The sequence below is a fragment of the Rhinolophus sinicus genome, linkage group LG07 (assembly GCF_036562045.2).
Source record: "Rhinolophus sinicus isolate RSC01 linkage group LG07, ASM3656204v1, whole genome shotgun sequence".
In the NCBI taxonomy this organism is placed as follows: domain Eukaryota; kingdom Metazoa; phylum Chordata; class Mammalia; order Chiroptera; family Rhinolophidae; genus Rhinolophus; species Rhinolophus sinicus.
This window is the reverse complement of record NC_133757.1, coordinates 44,024,421-44,046,110: the sequence shown is the minus strand read 5'-3', so window position 1 is coordinate 44,046,110 and position 21,690 is coordinate 44,024,421. Positions and strand designations below refer to the sequence as shown.

The 21,690-nt window shown below is 34.6% G+C and overlaps 1 long non-coding RNA gene across 1 annotated transcript in view; it reads right to left on the bottom strand.

Moving 5' to 3' along the window:
* Window positions 1–204: 204 nt before the first annotated feature.
* The window catches only part of LOC141572800 (uncharacterized), an 81,851-nt gene continuing 60,365 nt past the window's right edge, over window positions 205–21,690 (bottom strand). Inside the window, exon 3 of the long non-coding RNA XR_012498295.1 lies at window positions 205–274. This is a non-coding gene — a long non-coding RNA (uncharacterized LOC141572800). The remainder of the gene's footprint in view (window positions 275–21,690) is intronic.

Sequence of the window (21,690 nt, the reverse complement as noted above, 5' to 3'; positions counted from 1 at the left end):
TAAATTGCAGCTGCTGAGGTTTACCAAACACTTAAGTAACATTATGGCTTCTCAAAGTAAATGAAATTCTGATGGTTGTTTGACTACACACAATTATTTCAATTCACAAAATATAAAATGATGCATCATCAGAAAATGCAAACAATTAATGCAAACATTTCTAAAATGGGACATTTTAAGAGGATAAATACTAGATTTTCTTACTTGAATGCTGTAGATTCAAAGTAGAAAGACGTAGATTCAAAGTAGTTGTAGATTTATAGCCAGAATTATTCTAAGAAATAAAAAAGAAAAAAAATTTAGATTGGCTGATTTATAATTAAATTCCTTTATGATAAGAAAATTTATTAGAAAAAAGTGAGATGCATTTACAGCAAACATTAGCTGGATATACTGTATGCAATAGATAGTATAAAAACATTGAGAGACATATAAATAAAAAGTAAACTGAAACTCAGATGTCATTAAGGGAAAAAGTGATTGATTGAACAAATTCACTTTATTCAAACAACTAAATTACGACTGCCAATGGATGTTTTTAACAGGCTGATAATGGAGTGACTTTTATAGAAAATATAACTCTACTATATCATGTTAAGTGGGCTAGTGTGTCCTGCAATACAAATGTCAGCACTATAAGCCAGACATAACATTTTTAATTTGTGAAGGATATTAGAATCCCTAGCATTAAAAAACATTGCCATGTCATATTTTCTAAGTTATCTAACTATCCATATGTAACAAGAGTTTAAAAAACTAAAAGCTTTTATCCTTTTTTCTCTTCTAGTGAAATCATTGGGTCATAGTGCTCAACGTAATGCGAAACATTTCCAAACACAGTAAGTTTAGATAGTAAATGTCAGAATCGTATCATACTAATTTGCACATGCATGAATTATTAATGGTGAACGTCTAATTATTATGATTGAACATATATAAAATGAACTCTTTGTCGGAAGCATATATTTTCTAGACAAGAATAAACATAAACACAAGTTGAAAGTCCCACTGGATTAATAATATAGAAGCTTTGATGTACAAAAATACTTAGGCAGACCATGAATTTAGAGTCTAAAAATTCCTGGAAACTGCATCATAAATTGAAGATAAAATATTAATCATTTTTTGTATGCATTTTAGAGATACTATGTAGTATAACTTTGTAAAAGGGATACCAAATGCTTCATTATTTTCAGATAATTGCCTACTAGGAAAAGTAAAGATAATAAATGGAAAAATCATTAGGCTAAGAAAAAGAACTCTTCTAGGGAGCCAATTAAAATATAAATGGTTCTTAGATGACAGAAAAAGACTTACTTTTCTTGTTCCCTTAAAATTACCTCCAAACAACAAAAACAATATAAAATCAGAATGTAAATATAATCTCTAATCCTTAATTACAAGTATTATTAAATGCAATTTACATCGAGTCTTGATATAGCAAAGCATGAAGAATAAAGATTGATGACTACTGAACTGAAAGAGCATTGGCAGATCAGTTTTACAAAAAAAGGTGGTGCAGCCTAAAAGATAAATCAAACCACTCCTTGTTGGCACAATAGGGCCAGCAATTCTAGTTGGTGATGGTACTTCCCTGAACCTCACTTGGCATCATGGAATAACATGCGAAAAGAACAAAGGTGAAAGAATCAGGAAAAAATAAATAAATCAAATGATCAATTGCCCCCACCCCCACTCCACCCCCCAAAAAAAAATTGCAACTAAATAAAGCAAATGAAAAGTGGGACTAAACATGTCACTATGCATGAAGTAGCTCAATGAAGAGACATATATTTCAGTACTGAGGAGAAGAGCTTAGGCAACTACAGAGGTGGAACAAGAACTGGCAGTGTTCAGGAAAAGAAGTTAGATCAATTATCACAGACATGTTCCACACAGGAAGCAACTTAAAGAGACTAAATAATGCTGAAAAACAATAACAAAAGTGGAAAGATAGATTTTATAAAGTGAGCAAAATGTTTTGGAAATGATCATATTGTTAGAGAGGCTTATAGAGAAAACCAGGCTATTACATGTGATGTTTGAGAATCAACACTTCTTGATTAGTGTTTCTGATGAAGAGAAATGGGAAAATAAAAAAAGAAAATTATACATATGTTAAAAAAAAAACTTCAGAAAAATAATGAACACAAATATTGAAACATTGCATGGTGTCTATGGATAAGTTTACAGAATTATTAACAATGAGATCCATCCTAGTTAAAATCCTGGAGGACAAAGGAAAAGAAATAATCAATTGTCATCTAAGCAAAAGATAAAAAATCAGGCTGACTATAGGATCTTGCACACCATTTTTTTCCAGGAGACAGTAAAATTATTCCTGTAAGGCTTCAGGGAAAAATTTGTGATCCAGGATATTATAATCTGCAAATATGACATTGGAATATAAAGATAATATTTTCAAATTAACAAACACTATTCTAAAAATTGTATCCAGATGACTAAGAAATGAACAGAAAAAATAAGCATCCATATGCCTGACAACTAATGAATCTATTTAAATAAGAGTTTCACGTTAAGCTGCTGTGGAAATTACAGTTATAAAAATTGTAAATTTTATAAACCATGGTGAATAAAAAACTCTACAACAAAAACGCATAGTAGAAAAGAAGAAAAAAGGTTTTGAATTATTTTTTTAAATTTTACATTTGTACATTTTTAATTTTTTAAATTTTGAGTGGACATATATTATATTTTTAATCAGAAAATATGATTTTTAATATAAAGTCAGGTACTGTGAAAGGTCCACAATCGTACACTATTTGTAATCTAATAAGTCAGCCTACCACAAGTTGTGTGCTTATATATAAAATCGGAGGCCTTTGAGCCAGAGACAAAGAGTTTATTACTTGCAGTGGAAAAGGCAGCCACGGTAGCATTGTAGTGTTCATTTCCTGAACCCGTTTCCATAGTGTGTCATGGTGAGAATCTGGTTGTAACGGCACACACAGGGACAGGGAGTTATAGGAGAGGACCCCAAGTTTTGTAGACTCTGACCTTAAATAGGGACTACTGACAAACCTGTCCACACCTAACCATTCTCTTCTCCAGAGAAAAAGAGATTATTTTTATTGCCCTGGAATATAAGCATATGTCTCTAAGGGAGGGATGCCTTGAAATCTATCTAGAGAAAGCCACTGAGTTTACCTTTATTTATCCAGCAATGTACACAATTTTGTTCAGAATACACTACACCTATATTGCCAGAGCCATATGTCACTATAAATGTTCCTGAAAAGATCCTTCTAGAGCACAGTGTTTCTTAATACCTGGACATGTAGAAATGCCAAAGAATCATGGAACTGACTCACAATAATAGTCCATTTTTAGAGGCCTATTTGTCTTTCCATATTACTGCCTTTCAAGAACATGATTTCTTTCAAAATTGGTGGATAAATTTATCAGTACAATTTTACTGCATTTGCTAGTTGTTTTAATTGAAGGGCACTAATGGTTGAAAGAGCCCCTAGGAGCTGTGCTCCATGTCACATTGCCTATAATTGAGAGTGGATAATCACTCTGAGCACTGAACTATTTGGAACTAGCTTGAGGTGATCCCTGGGCTTGGCAGTCTGCCTATCTCTATTATATTCCCAATTATTGGTCAGTTCTGGAGTAAGTGCCTGAGGCAAATACCAGTGGTATTTCATTCTCCAGGTAATTGATATTATATTTCAGAATCTGTGCTATGGCTACCAGGCCTCTGTGAAATGATTGGAAATGACATGACTCAAGAATCAGGATCTTGGACCTCGTGTATAACTAGAATCAAGCTTATTCAAATTTCCACTTTTTCACAATTTCCAATATGGGCCAAAGGGAAACATATATATATATATAAAATATGATACTATAAATAATAATTTATAGCTGTAAAAGTAGGAAGAACTCTGAGAAACATATAATTTTTTGGTCAAGAGGTAATTTCGTAGCAGTAGAAACACATATCATACTTGTTCTTTATGAAGCACTCTGCTATTTGTATATACACGTACACTAATATCTCGACCAGCCTTCTATACCTAATACAACACACACAATGTGTCATGTGCTTCAGGAAAGGTAGACCCCAGATTCATGGGATGAATCATTATGCTAAACTCTAAACCAGAGGTTGGCAGAATCTTTCTGGAAGGATCAGAAAGTAAATATTTTTGGCTTTACAGGCCAGACTGTCTCTGTCATGATTAGTAAAATCGTCACTAAGGTGTGAAAATATCCATGTGCAATGTGTAAATGAGTAAGTCCAATAAGACTTTATTTATGGATACTGTATTTTCTGAGGATGCCTCAATAGCTACCACAAACCAAGTGGACTAAAACAACAGAAATGTATTCTACAGTTATTGAGGCTATAAGTTTGAGTTCCAAGTGCCAGAAATTCCATGCTTCTTCAGAAAGTTCTAGGTAAGAATCGTTCCTTGACTATCTTCCAGCTTTTTGTGGTGTCTTGCAATCCTTGGTGTTCTTTCATTTGTAACTGCATCACTCCAATTTCTATCTTCATCTTCACATTGCTCTCTTCTGTCTGTGTGTGCCTGTGTCTCCAAATGTCATTCTCTTTACAAGGACATGAGTTACTGAATTTAAGACCCACACTAATTTGTTATGTCTCTTTTTAACTAATTACATCTGTCAAGACACTAGTTCCAAATAAGGTTACATTCATAGTATAGGGGCTTGGACTTAACGTATCTCTTGGAGGATACAATTCAAGCCATAACAGATATTCAAATTTGAATTTCCATAATTTTCCTATGTCATGAAATACTATAGTGATTTTTTTTTCAACCATTTAAATTGTTAAGACTATTTTTAACTTTCAGGCTATGTAAAAATGGCAGTAGGTTACATTTGGCCCATGGGTAGTAGTTTCCTGAATTCCACTATGGATCAAAGATAGTAATTTCCTTATGGAGGGTGTAAAGAGGAGAATATGAAGTAATTCTGGTCAATAAACCAAGAAAGGAAGAATTCTGAGGAAGGGAGGCTTTGGGGAATGCTTTCTTCATTTCTAAAAGAAGTAAAAAGAAAAGCTGTTTTTAAATTTTTAAGTTTGTTTTAATAATAAAGTATAAGGATGTAAGGTGAACTGGAGATCAACTTAATAACCTCAAGGAAATAAGGTTGATGAAAATGGCAGTTTGTTAGAAATGGCAAAGCAACAAGATGTGAAAAAAATCTGCATACATTGTGGTGTGTACTTTGCCGAAGCATAACTCCAAAATTCAGAAAGACAGATGAATACAGAGAAAGAGCTAAAATCAAATGGTAATTTTGATGAATTGCTGGCGGCTGAGTGTGAACCAGCAGGAGAGTGAGAAATTCTTATGGGTCTGCAGTCTTAGGGGAACCAACACATTTGTGGGCTTTATCTTCAGTAAACTGACCATGGTCTCACAGTGAACATCTGAGAATGATGTCCTTATGTCCTTGTGACTCTAGTAGAAGGAAGAGAAGACTAATCATGTGAAATACCCCCAGAGACTTCCCCGTAATGAAGACCTCTTCTCCAGAGGAAAAGATGTTTCCAGAGCCATATCCTTGTGGGAAGGGCGTTCTACTAATTCCTGCTCATTTCATCTTCCTGTCGGCATTGTCACCAGAAGTCAGGACATCAAGAAAATAAATGAGGCATACTACAGCCAGGGATGGGTGTAAGGGTAAAAGGAAAAAGTTATACCACTCAAGGAACACTTATGAAGGTCATGAGCCCAAACACACAAGGCCACAGAAAAGACTGAAATTAAACTGAAAAATTAAAGAACTCTCCCTGTATGTCACACACCTCACCACCACATCAACAAGACTATAGTATCATAACTAGAAGAGAGTACAGCTGAAAGAGATGTAAGACACATAGTCTTTGTGAGGAGAATTTCTAAGGGAACCCCAAAGTAGAAGGAGAGAAAAAGAAAAAGACACTAGACAAGACGTCATCAAAATGGCAGCATGAGGTGAGCCTCTATAAATCTTTCCTGGAATTTACAACTAATCGAACAACTCTAACTCCACAAAGGACTCCCTGCACAGCAGACAGGCAAGACAAAGAGGCTCACTATTGAATTTACCTAAAAGTGGTGAATTGCGCGAGCAGGGGAGGAGGGAAGGGAGAAGTGTGGAGACAGCGCTGCTCGGGGGCAGGATGCAGACCCAGCTCAGTGCTCCGAGCTCGCTGCATTCCGGAACTACCACAGCTGTGGAAGAGGGAAGAACTCGGACTGCTAGGGATCTGTTTGTGGCCCACAGGGCTGAGGCGACAGCATATAACACAGCTGAACCAACACTCACGGCAGAGACCTCGTAGAAAAGACTGAGGGAATAAGGCTGAAAACAGTGGTTTAAGCCCTCACTGCCGAGCAGAGAACAGAAGCCTTAGGCAATGAGCCTAGTACCCCCTCCCTACCCTCCCAGAGCTCGCCCCACACCCACCTGCTTGGTGCTAGAAGGGGAACAGTAGCAGTGTCAGATCAAAAGAAAAGAATATTTGGTGTTCTGAGAACTGTGGATCGCAGACACAGATTTGCAGCCCAACTATTTCCTGCAAAGGGTAGGGAGCTGTGGAAGCAGGACCAGCTGTGATGGTGGTTGCTGCCATTGCTCTGGGCCACCTCTCACAACTCACCCTGCCCCTGGCCCCACCTATCTGGGAGGATCCCTGCAGGAGTAAACAGAACTGCTGAAACATACAGGCTCTGAATCTGGTGCAGGAAGAGCTTTGAAACGTCCAAAGCTCTCCGCATACCCACATGGACACTGCGCCCTGTGACCCAGGCAAACTATTAATAGAGGAGAAACCCATCTCCCCGGGAATCCCCCCATTGTGTGAGAAGCTGGAATAGTGCAGAGAAAACATAGCACTACCATGTGAGAGAAATAAAAAAGGCTGCAGTTGGAGAGAAAATAAAACATTCCACCAACAAGGACTGGAAAACAAAAGAAAGACCTCTTCCTATCAACCTGTTGCAGAAGCCACTTCTGTAGATGTCTAGGAAGAGAAATAATAAATCAATAATTGCCATGAATAACCAAGGCAACAAGACAGCTCAGAAAGAAAGTGAAAAGTCTCCAAAAAAGGAACTTAAAGATATGGAAATATGTGACTTAAATGACAGAGAATTCAAGATTGCAGTTCTGAAAAAACTCAATGAGATGCAAGAAAACACAGAAAGGCAATTTAATGAACTCAGAAACACAATCAAAGAACAACATGAGCATTTTACAAAAGAGATGAAAATTTTAAAAAAAGAACCAAATAGGATTTCTGGAGATTAAGAACTCAATAGAAGAAATTAAGAACGAAATAACCACCTTAGGTAGTAGAGTTGACCAGATGGAGGAAAGAATCAGTGACATCGAAGATAGAAACCTGGATATTACACAGATGGAAGAAGAAAGAGACTTGAGACTTCAAAGAAATGAAAGAACTCTACAAGAACTTTGTTACTCCATCAGAAAGAGCAATATAAGAATAATGGGCATACCAGAAGGAGAAGAAAGAGAGAAGGGAACAGAGAATATATTCAAACAAATCATCGGTGAGAACTTCCCAAACTTGTGGACAGAACTGGACCGTCGAATCCAAGAAGCAAATAGTACACCTAATTGCCTCAATCCCAACAGGTCTTCTCCAAGGCACATTGTATTGAAGCTGTCTAAAATCAACGAAAAAGAAAAAATCCTCAAGGCAGCTAGGGAAAAGAAGACGGTAACCTCCATAGGAAATCCCATTAGATTATCATCAGATTTTTCAGCAGAAACTCTACAACCCAGGAGGGAGTAGAACCAAATATTCAAACTATTGAAAGAGAGAAATTATGAGCCAAGAATAATATACCCAGCAAAGATACCCTTTATATAAAGGAGGAATAAAGACCTTTCCAGACATACAGAAGCTGAGGGAATTTTCTAATACACGACCTGTACTACGAGAAATACTAAAGGAGGCTATTCGACCACCATCAACAGAGACAATTTGTGACAATCAAAACATAAAAAGGAGAGTAAAGGCCTGAACCAGAATATGGGAATGGAGAAAGTAAGCACGCTGAATAAAATGGAATACTCTAAATATCAAACTTTCTTTTACATAAACTTAAGGGTAACCACACACACACAAAAATCCAGAACTGAAATATATACTGTAATAAAAGAAGAAACAGAGGGAAACAGCATAGAATACCACCACACAGAAATAATAGACAACAACAAAAAGGCAAAGAAACAATGGAGACACAGTCTTAGCAGAAAACTAAAGATAGAATGATAGGAAATCCTCACATATCAATAATCACCCTAAATGCAAATGGACTGAACTCACCAATAAAAAGGCACAGAGTAGCAGATTGGATCGATAAACTAAACCCAACCATATGCTGTCTCCAAGAGACACATCTCAGCTACAAGGACAAGCATAGACTCAAAGTGAAAGGGTGGAAATTGACACTCCAAGCAAATGCTATCCAGAAAAAATCATGTGTAGCCATACAGATGTCAGATGAAACAGACATCAGGGTGAAAAAGGTAACAAGAGACAAAGATGGACAAAGACATAACAGTCATCAATATTTATGCCTCCAGTTAGGGAGCACCGAAATATACCAACCAAGCAACTACTAACAGAACTAAAGGGAGAAATTGACGAAAGCACAATTATACTAGGGGATTTAAATACATAATTGACAGCTACAGATAGATCATCCAAACAGAAAATAAATAATGAAATAGCAGCCCTAAATGACACATTAGATGAAATGGACATAATTGGCATATATAGAGCACTTCATCCTAAAACATCAGACTATGTATTTTTTTCTAGTGTACATAGAACATTCTCAAGGATAGACCATATGTTGGGACATAAAATCAGCGTCAGCAAATTTAAGAAGATTGAAATCATACCAAGCATATTCTCTGAACACAAGGCTTTGAAATTGGATATCAACTGCAAAAAGGAAGCCAGAAAAAACACAAATAAATGGAGATTAAACAACATACTATTAAAGATTGAGCGAGTCAAAGAAGAAATTAGAAGAGAGAACAAGATACATAGAAACAAATGACAATGAAAATAAATTCTACCAAAATTTTTGGGATGCAGTGAAAGCAGTTTTAAGAGGGAAATTTATATCATTACATGCCTATTTGAAGAAACAAGAAAAATCCAAAATAAATAGCCTCATGTTACACCTTTAAGAACTAGAAAAAGAAGAACAAATGAAACCCAAGGTCAGCAGAAGAAAGGAAATAATAAAAATCAGAGAAGAACTAAATGAAATGGAGAACAAAAAGACAATAGAAAAAATTAATGTGACAAAGAGCTGGTTCTTTGAAAAGATTTACAAAATTGACAAAACCTTGCCTAAACTCACTAAGATAAAAAGTGAGAAGACACTAATTAACAAAATCAGAAACGAAAAAGGGGAAGTTATCACAGACACCAGAGAAATACAAAGGATCGTCCAAGAATCCTATGAAGGACTATATGCCACCAAATTCAATAACCTAGAAGAAATGGACAAGTTCTTAGAAACATATAGCCTTCCAAGGCTGAACCATGAAGTACTGGAAAATCTAAACAGACCGATCACCAGTATCAAAATTGAATCAGTCATCCAAAACCTTCCCAAAAGCAAAAGTCCTGGACCAGATGGCTTCACTAGTAAATTCTACCAAACCTTCAAAGAGGATCTAATACCAATCCTGCTCAAACTCTTCCAAAAATTGAAGAAGAGACAGTACTCCCTAAATCATTTTATGAGGCCCTGATACCAAAACCTGGTAAGGACAACACACAAAAAAAGAAAACTACAGACCAATATCTCTGATGAATACAGATGCAAAAATTCTAAACAAAATTCTAGCAAATCAAATACAACAATGCATTAAAAAGATTATTCATTACAACCAAGTGTGTTTCATCCCCGGGGCACAAGGATGGTTCAACATCTGCAAATCCATCAATGTGATACATCACGTAAAAAAATAAATAAAGGACAAAAATCATATGATTATATCAATTGATGCAGAAAAAGCATTTGACAAGATACAACATCCATTTATGATTAAAACACTTGATAAAATAGGTATAGAAGGAAAATACCTTAACATAATAAAGGCCATAGATGATAAACCCTCAGCTAATCTCATAATTAATGGTGAAAAACTGAAGCCCTTTGCTCTACATTCAGGAACACGACAGGTCTGTCCCATTTCACCTCTGCTTTTCAACATAGTGTTGGAATTCCTTGCCAGAGCAATCAGGCAAGAGAAAGAAATAAAAGGCATACAAATTGGAAATGAAGAAGTTAAATTGTCACTCTTTGCAGATGACATGATGCTATACATAGAAAAGCCTAAAGACTCTACCAAAAAGCTATTAGAAACAATCAACGAATACAGTAAAGTTGCTGGCTACAAAATGAACGTACAAAAGTCCATTGCATTCCTATATACTAACAATGAAATCTCAGAAAAATAAATGCAAAAAAACAATTCCTTTTGCAATTGCAGCAAAAAGAATAAAATACCCAGGAATAATCTTAACCAAGGATATGAAAGACCTATATGCTGAAAACTATAAGACATTTTTAAAAGAAATTGAGGAAGACACAAAGAAATGGAAAGACATTCTGCGCTCATGGATTGGAAGAATCAACATAGTTAAAATGGCCATATTACCAAAGCAATATACAGGTTTAATGCAATCCCCATCAAAATCCCAATGGCATTTTTTAAAAGAAATAAAACCAAAAAAAATCATCAGATTTGTATGGAACCACAAAAGACCCCGAATAGCCAAAGCAATCCTAAGAAAAAAGAACAATGCTGGAGGTATCACATTCCTGACTTCAGCTTGTACTACAGGGCAATAATAATCAAAACAGCATGGTATTGGTAGAAAAACAGGCACATAGACCAATGGAATAGAGTTCAGAACCCAGAAATAAAACCACATAAATATGGACAGATAACTTTTGACAAAGAAGCAAAAAACATGCAATGGAGAAAAGACAGTCTCTTCAATAAATGGTGCTGGCAGAATTGGAAAGCCACTTGCAAAAGAATGAAACTAGACTGCTATCTGTCACCATGTACCAAAATTCATTCAAAATGGATCAAAGACTTAAGCATAAGACCTGACACAATAAACTGCATAGAAGAAAACATAGGTACAACATTACGAATCTTGGGTTCAAAGAGCATTTTATGAATTTGACTCCAATGGCAAGCTAAGTAAAAGCTAAAATAAACAAATGGGAATATATGAAACTTAAAAGGCTCTGCACAGCAAAAGAAACCATCGACAAAACAAAGAGGCAATCAACTGAATGGGAGAAGATTTTTGCAAATAGTGCCTCTGATAAGGGGCTAATATCCAAAATATACAAGGAACTCATGCAACTCAACAACAAAAAAACAAATAACCCAATTGAAAAATGGGCAGACAACCTGAAGAGCCATTTCTCCAAAGAGGACATACAAATGGCAAATAGACATATGAAAAAATGTTCAACGTCACTAATCATCAGAGAAATGCAAATAAAAACCACAATGCGATATCACCTCACCCCAGTCAGAATGGCTATCATCAACAAGACAAATAGTAACAAGTGTTGGAGAGGCTGTGGAGAAAAAGGAACCCTCATACACTGTTGGTGGGAATGCAGACTGGTGCAGCCATTATGGAAGGCAGTGTGGAGGTTCCTCAAAAAATTACGAATAGAATTGCCATATGACCCAGCAATCCCTCTCCTGGGTATCTACCCAAAAAATCTGAAAACATTTAGAGATAAAGACACGTGTGCTCCAATGTTCATTGCAGCTTTGTTTACGGTGGCCAAGACATGGAAACAACCAAAATGTCCTTCGATAGATGAATGGATAAAGAAGTTGTGGTATATATACACAATGGAATACTATTCGGCATAAGAAAAGATGATATAGGAACATTTGTGACAACATGGATGGATCTTGAGAGTGTAATGCTGAGCGAAATAAGTCAGACAGAAAAAGCAGAGAACCATATGATTTCACTGATATGTGGTATATAAACCAAAAACAACAAAAGAACAAGACAAACAAATGAGAAACAAAAACTCATAGACACAGACAATAGTTTAGTGGTTACCAGAGGGTAAGGGTGGGTGGGGGGTGGGAGATGAGGGTAAGGGGGATCAAATATGTGGTGATGGAAGGAGAACTGACTCTGGGTGGTGAACACACAATGGGATTTATAGATGATGTAATACAGAATTGTACACCTGAAATCTATGTAATTTTACTAACAATTGTCACCCCGATAATTAAAAAAAAAAAAGAAAAAGACACTAGAAGAATTGGAAGACTTTGGTAGCATTAGATAACATTAAAGACAGCCTAACTTCTAAGTACATTAACATAAATTCTTACACTATTTACTTGAGTTCTTATTACCCAATACAAACATCTCTGGCTTTCAACAAAAAAGTCATAAGGAACCCCCTCCACACACACAGACACACACACACACAAACACACAAATACACAAACACACGCACACTATCGCCATATTCTGAAGGGAGAAAACAAACATTAGAACCAGAATGAGGTAAAACACAAATGCGGGAGTCAGAAAAGGATTCAAATGTTACATATATATATATATACACACACACACATATATATGTGTATATATATATGTACATAATGTGTATATATATATATATGTACATATATATACATATATATGTGTATATATATACATATATGTGTGTGAATATATATATATGTAAATTGCTGTAATAATAATGTAAAAATATTCAAGAACAGATGGGAATGTGAGCAGAAAGACGGAACCTAAGAAAAAATCAAAAGGAAATGCTAGAAATGAAACAAAACAAAACACCAATACAGAAATGAAGGATGCCTTCTATTGTCTTATCTGTAAATTCAACACAGACAAGGAAAAAAACACAGTGAGGTTGAAGATCGGTAAACAGAATCTTCCCAAATTAAAAGGCAAAGCAAAAAAAGAAAGAAAACAACAACACAGAACATTCAAAAATTGTGGGACAATGTGACATGGTATAATATGCAAAACTGGAAAACAAGAAGGAGAAAAGAGAAAGAATAGAATAGAATGAATATTTAGTATAATAATCGTTGAGCACTTTTCTAAAATAATGGCACACAACAAATCTCCGAGCCAAGAGTTAAGAGAACAAACACCAAGCAGGATAAATAACAACAAAAAGATAGCACACCAACGAATATCATATTGAAAGTGTAGGACACCAAAGAAAACTTTAAAAAAGTAACTGGAAATGAGTAGAATTTATAAGATTAAAGACATAAAAGCATAGCTGCACACAAGCATTGCACTGTAAGAGATAAAGTTTTGTCCCAAGAAGATAAGGGGTGAGCAATTCTGATACTGCCCTTCATGCACACTGGATACAACAAATAAATGAACGTATGACAAATAGTGGTGGTCAGATTCATTATCCTTGTTGCCATGGGAATTTATCAATAAACACAAGGAGGAAGGTAGAATGATCCTTCAGGTAATAGATTAGTGTTGGAGATATTAATACAAATAAACTCATATTTAGCTTGCTATAGATACAAGTGGCTACATATGAAATATTTGTAGATGTGCCTATATAAATTATTCATATGCACAAATGGATTGCCTTGCTTTGTTAGCTAAGAAGGTCTAAAGGAAATAGCACCCGTGTAGCAACAAGTACACCCAGCACCATGATCATGGCTTCTAAGAGTATTCTCTAAGAAAAGTAGCCAGAGCTCCTTGGAGAAATGGCTGAATCCAGGGTGTGGGGCAAGAAATATACAAGATGAGTGTAGAACATCCTGTAGTGCTAAGAAGTAACTACATGTTCATACAAACAATCAACAGGTGAGAATATGTCAAAGGGACAGAGAAGTCAATTCAAAGAGCTCGCAATGGCCAAAGCTAGAACAATTTGAGTGACAAAATATATACATCAGTATTAGGCTATAACCCAAAGTACAAAATAAGTATCCACAAGTCCATTCTGATATAAATAAACTACTGAATAGGTAAATGTGACACAGTAGACAAATCTCCCATGCAAAATAATTTCAAATAAATTATAGCGATAGTCTGCTCAATGAGGTGGAGCATCACTCCCCACTCCTTAAGTGTTGGCTGAGAATAGTGACTTCCCTTCCAAACAATACAGTATAGAAAAAGGGAACAAAAGATTAACTTTAAAGAGTAACCTGATATGCACTACCTCAGCCAAGGTCAACAGTAGTGGTGATGAGTCATATAGCTAGTATACCAGGGGTGCCAAAAAAATGTATATGCTTGACTTGTATTCATCTTTTGTTATGGGTATGTATTGAGTATTACCATTTTAATACAGTTTTTTTTTTTCCTTTCTTAAAATGTGTATACATTTTTTGGCACCCCCTCTATACCTTTGCTATGATTTCATGAGAATGACACTTCATCTTTGTGATCTTGCTCCCCACAACCATAACCCCAAATTAATCATGAGAAAAACATCAGATACATCTCAATAGGACATTCTACAAAGTACTTGACCAGTAATTTTAAAACTGCCAAAGTTATGCAAATCAAGAAAGTCAGTAAATCTCACAGCCAAGAGGAGCTCAAGGAGACATGACTACTAAATGGTAGTAATGTAGTATCCTTGAGGAGATCCTGGAACTGGATAAGAAATACGTCATTTCATAAAGGAAAAATAGTCATAATAGTAAGGGCTAAATTTTTAAGAAATTAATTTACAAACATTTCTCCTCAATTTAGAAAAACTACTCAAACATTTATTTTTCATGGAGAAGTAGCTTAGTATTCAGTTATGTACTGGGAAGGTCACAAAAATTCAAGCCAGAAAATGTAAATTTTAATTAGAGTGCTTTCCCTCTTGCTGGATACTGTCTTCTCTTACATTCAGTTCCTCACCTGTGTCAAATTTTACAAAATGCAGATCTTAGAATTGAGGCAAAAGGTGGGCTCACATATTTCCTTGCTCTGTCCCTTCAATATCATATGAGAAATACAGCACTCAAGATTGTATATGATTCTAGGTGTATATTTTTTGTGAAGTTCACTATTAACTTTATCTTTTTCAACCTCACAGCAATATAATTGGCACATAACACTGTGTACATTTACAGTATACAACATGTTAATTTGATATACTTATATATTACAATGTGATTACCACTGTAGCCTTAGCTAACAATTCCATCATCTCATAATTACCTTTTCTTTTTTGAGGTGAGAACATTTAAAATCTATTCTCTTAGCAGTTTTCAAGTATACAATACAGTATACAATACAGTAATAACTATAGTCACAATGCTATACATTAGATCGCTGGAATTTATTCATCTTCTAACAGGAAGTTTGTATCCTTTTACCAACATCTCCCCAAGTCTTCCACCCCCAATCTCCTGTTATGAGCAATGAGTCAAAGAAGAAATCAAAATGAAAATTAAAAAAAATAACTCAAAACAAGTGAAAACTGCTAACTCTTGACTAAAGATCCCACGTTTAGTAAATTGCATGCTGGTTGATTTTGCCTGTTGGAGATAAAAATAATTGCTGTTAAGTGGATATATAATTTTATGTCCCAAATGAACATTAACCTGCTCTATATAAAATCTAGCAATCATTACACACACACACACACACACACACACACACGACACACACACCCCTAAGCTTCTAAAATGTTATTCAGTCATTACACCTTACTGCTTTATTCATTAATTAGTGAAATAAAGAAAATCTTTCCCATGTGAATTTTTCTGTTAGTACGAGTCATGATATTAGTTATTCTTTATACTTTGACATCCGTTAGATAGGATGAATAGAAATTCAAAATTTAGTTTGAAGAACTAAAGAAGATGGTATTAGGGTTACTGATTCAAATGCTTTAGAGATTGGGCCAATAATTTAAATGAGGTACTGTCTGAAGGAGAGGAAATCAATAGGAAATGGTGAGCCATAGAAATCTGGATAGCAGATGAGAGTATATATGGAAAATTATCCAGAGAAAGTGGGTTACCAAGTGTCTTCACATAAAACTTAAACATTTTTTTCAATCCTGTCAACTATTTCTAATCAAGCTTGCACTACACCTTAAAGTAAAAAAAAAAAAAAAAAATAACGTAAAATAAAATAAAAACTACTACTAAAAAATAAAAGTCTGAGACCAAAATTAACTCTCAGGTCACCAAATTAAAGTGTTTATGTTTGTTATTTTTCTATATGTGATTTATAATTGTAAGAAGTCGTTTCCTTTTTACCAACAAGATTATATTAAAAGTGCCTTTATCACAATTTTAAAAGTGAGGAGAGTATTGCTTATATAACACTTGAACACTTTCTCTAAATGAAATGTCTGATTTGAGAAAAAGACAATTTTATTGTTCTAAACAAAATCTATCCCACAGGAAACAATATCTCAAACACGCTACATTAACATTTTATTCACCAAATGTACACTGGCCAGAATGCTTCATAAACATATGCAACAGTTTGAGCAATTTAGTGTTGAAATGTTGCTGATTTCTGTTTTCAGGGTTCTGAGCAGCTGACAGAAGAGGAATAGAGTTTACACTTTAAAACCCCTTGATAATTGGAAATGAGCATTTTGTTGCTCTTGTCATTGGAGCAAACAGTTTGGGAGTCTTTTGGGGCCTCACATCTATGCGTTTGACAACAAATTGCTGAACAGAAATCCCCAGTAGTGTTGTTCCTGAACTTGTTTCTTGTTGGCCTTGGCTGTAGTCAAAGTTTCTCAGCACTGGACAGGTACAAATGTCCCCAGTATTCGCATTTGTGATGACGTCCTTTATTTATATGAAATGAGAACCAATTTCTCATTTAAGATTGCTGAGGTAAAATGAGCAAGTCAAATGTTAGATCCTTCCTTTAAATTAGACAGAATAACCCTAGGGATATTAGATGCTCTGTACTTATAAAAAGAAAAAAAAATAAGGAATTGAAATTACATCTCCGTTCACCTCCTCTGCATACCTCTAAGCGGCTTTCAGCATGAACAGTGCTGTATGAACATTGACTTAAATAAGTTGGTCTGGAAATAGTTTATCTAGAAGAAGGACAAATAGTTTTAAATAAGACTTGTATCCCTTCCTTTTCAAATCCTCGAACTTTCATTGCAAAAATACTTAGAAAGACATTCAATCAGAATAGTAGAACAACTTTTAGTTAAACGGTTTTAAGTGAACATATCACAGTATTGACTGGAAGCAAATCTCTAGTGATGTGCTGTCCTTGTTCTTACATAATTCAACATAGATATCAATGGCATTGCTGCAATGCTCATCAAATCTTCAAAATATACAAAACCAGAAGTAATCAGTTAAAGGCCTGAAGTAGGAACTAACCTGTCTTTATCAGCTAGAATAATGAGCTGACTTTAATAAAACTAAATGCAAAGGGGAAAATACATACACGAAGGTCTGCCAATTAAGTTTAAGAACTTGTAACGATGTTGCTAACCTTTTTTGATGTCAGTGGGATTATTCATTAAGAATTTGTACTAACTGGACAAACAGTTAAACAAGTTTACTATTTGGAAGTGCTGAAATGCTGCAAAAGTTAGACGAAAATGACCTGAACTTTTTTGCCAACAATTCATGGCTGTTGCTTCACAACAATGCACCAGCTCACACGGCACTGTCTGTGAGGGAGTTTTTAGCCAGTAGACAAATAACTGTATTGGAACACCCTCCCTACTCACCTGATCTGGCCCCCAATGACTTCTTTCTTTACCTGAAGATAAAGAAAATATTGAAAGGAAGACATTTTTATGACATTCAGGGCATCAAGTGTAATACAACGACAGCTCTGATGGCCATTCCAGAAAAAGAGTTCCAAAATTGCTCTGAAGGGTGGAGTAGGCACTGGCATCAGTGCATAGCTTCCCAAGGGGAGTACTTCAAAGGAGACCTTAGTAATATTCAACAATGAGGTATGTAGGACTTTTTTCTAGGATGAGTTCGCGAACTTAAGTGTCTGACTTCATATGTCATAATAGAAATGCAAATTGAAATAATGAGATACCACTACACAGCTATTAGAATAGCAAAAATAATTATTTTCTTTATTTCACCAATAAATGCTAGGTGCCTAGAAAAAGACCTGGCATATAGTAGTTGCTATATGAATATTTGAGATCAGAAATGCTGAAAATGTTTTCCCATTATGACTTCCAGTTTTTCAGGAATGGATGAACCTTATAAGGAAGGAATAACCTAAAATTTACTTAGCTAATTTCATCAGAAGTACCTTTATAAAGGGTAAAGATGAGCCTTTGGCACTTGATAAACTCATTGGTAAATCTAAACACCTCACAAATGTTGAATTACCTGAAAATAATGCTTTTTATTTAGTTTGAGTTTACTTTCTATTTTACCAAGTATTTTCATGTCTTGATAATATGTGGGTTTAAAGATACTTTATTTGTTTGTCTTTTATGAATGATTGAATTCTAGAAGCCACTGCTAATACAAAAAGATCACAGAAAGTTTCATTTCTATCAAACCATTACCTAAAATGGTGAAGGAATCTATAGCATCCAAGGAAAGATGAAATACATAGATAAATTGATTAGAAAAATGAAACATGGTAAGAAGAAAAAAGAAAATAATTTGCCTTTTAATGTCCAATTTTTACTGTCTGTTTCCCAGGATGAGCAAAATTCTTGGGCTAAGAAGAAGTAAATTTACCCCAACCAGCAGAAATAATTACTAATCCAATTAATACTAATAAATATATTACCTGAAGAGATGTCAAAAGGTTTGATTTGGAAGAATAGCATTGCTTTTTTGACCTTAAGCCCACAGACAAGGATTTGCCTTTATCTCTGTTCACCTTAGTCAATCCCATATAAAATTTGTTTAAATCACATGTCTTTTAAAAAAACCTATTTTCCTTATCTTAGAAAAAGAAAACTTAAAGAGAACTGCTGTATTACTTAACATTTTCATGTTGCATCTCACTAAATTGTGCACATTCCACATAAAATATATCAAAATGTTTTTCTTTACTTGGTGGTTACCTGACCTACTACTATTTTCATTTGCTTCAATATTTTATGTTTACTTTACTAAGTTATACCTTTTAAAAATTTAACTACCACATGCTTAAGTAGACAATACCTCTATTACATATGTTGAAGTTACTCTCCTTTAACCTTAGAATATGTTGGGGTCCTTTAAACTTGGGGATTTTTATAATTTTGGAGGATGCTAGTTTTTGTGCTGTTGCTAGACAAATTTTTCTGTAAATTATTTAAAAATGGGTAAAAATATTTCCTATACTTCTGGTAAGATATTAACTGAAATTTTACACTAAAATATAAATACATATCATGTTCAAAATAGCTGCTGTGGCTGTAGGAGTTGACAATTTCAGAATCAGCCAGTCTACATTTTTATATCTGTGTGCTCACACATTATCATGGTGAGAAAATGTTATTTTAAAACAACAATAAAATGAATTGGAAATAATTACTCAAGACTGCTTAATTTGGGGTTCATCTCAATGCCAAATTAATGTCTATGGTTATACATATTTAAGCAAAACCAATGTATTAGAATAAATCACCAAAAAAGAATCTGATTCTAATTATGATGTAAAAAGTAATAACAGACCATTCTCCTACTGAATCAACTACAAAATTCCACAGATATTGCAAGTCATATTTTTAAAGACATTGAATAGAACTATGGAGGAAAACAGGGTTACATGAACCAAATTTTATAGAAAGAATAGCCTTTCTTAAATGAACAATATGTCAATAGCTACTCTCTTTCCTGGGGTCACTTGCTAATTCTAGATACGGACTGCATATTGGGCTCTGACCATGCGAGTTGGCACAACTTGGAAACATAAAGTTTGATATATAAGGCCTATTTCCCCATGCTGCATTTATTCTTTTGAAATCTTCTGTAACAAATGTACCATGACCTCTCCCTCAAGCCATTACTGAATTTAGAAGCACAGTGAAGTGGGAGACCAATGAGTAAAGATCCAAATCTCTGAAGGGCTGACTGGGCTAAAGATACATGGGGAGCTGCCAGGCTCTCAATGGAAAGCCTACGTTACATACATACGTACACATACTCACAAAACAAAAAATAGAGGCAGGCAGAATCTCATCAAACCTGTCGCATAGCCCTCAACTGACCTATTTGCTCCTAGAATTTAGAAGATTGGAGTCTTACTCTATCTAGACATCTGCTTATCAAGAAAAACAAACAAACAAACAAACAAAAACCCACCTCTATTGACTAGAAGATTAAATTATCCTGTCTTATAATTTCTATGTACAAAAAGTATATCTGAGATGCAATTAAATGTTAATAAAAATGGAAAGAGGAAAATGTGAGTATTAAAATATAATATACGTTAAAGAGGATGGAGAAAAATATAAAAGTGGATAAAATGTGAAGAATTTCAACAGAAATTTATAAAGTTTTTGATATTGAAAACTCATTGAATGAGTTTAACAGCCGAGAGGATACACACAAAATGATAGCTTGAGCGAACTCAAAGATAGGGCACTAAGAAATATCCAGAGTGAAGCATAAAGAAGAAAAAAAAATGGAAGAAATAGAATAGAATACAAAAGAAATATTTAATCCCACAACATTAACAGAATGAAGTAGAAAATTCATGATCATCTCAGTACATGTAAAACTAAATTTTGAAAATTTGAGCAGTTGTTTACTTTTAAAATTCTGAGAAAATTGTAACAATAAATAAAATTTCTTAAGTTTCTTGATTTAAGATCACCAAAAAACCCTCCAGTTAACATCAAATATAATTGTAACGTTTTAAACACTTTCCCTCTGAGGTCAGGAATAAAACAGGAGTTCTACTATCACTCACTTCAAGTTAACATTGTACTTGTAGGGGAAGAATATTTCTCTATCCTCTTTGGATCTCTGGCTGATTCTAAGAATTCAACTGACATAAGACAGGTCACAGAAAAAAAGCATAAACGTTTTATTAAATTTTTAAATGTATGTGGGAGCTATCACAAGGGAATGAAAACCCAAAGATGTGACCAGAACAGGAAACGTTTATATATTTTGAACAAAGAAACAACAGATCTTGATGAAAAATGGATAAGACAAAAGGATTTGTCCTATGAGTAATAAATAGTGAAGAAGTAACTAGGAAGACAAAGGTTAGTTTAACAAGGTTTGTTTATGCAGCCTTCTCAGCCTTAAATTTTCTATCATGGGTACTAAGAAAGTCTTTCATCCTCCTGGTAGAGGGAAAATACCTTTTTTTCACATAGGAGATTTTATCTTCTGCTTTCAAGAGGGCAAAAGAAGGTCAGAATGTCCTTCTTGTATGGGCTGTTTCTTAAGTACTTTTAATTCAAAATAATTAATCTGCTAAAATAATATGTAGACTTTGGGGAGACATATTCTGAACTCCTTCATACTGAAGGTTCTAGTCAGTGCAATAAGGCATATAACATAAAATTAGGGCATAAGGAGTTGAAAGAAAGAATTAAAACTAACAATATTCATTTCTGACATGATTATACAACTAGAAAATCTAGGCAAAAACTAAAATTAACATATGAGTTTAGCAAGCGTGTTGTTTATAAGACCAATATACAAAAA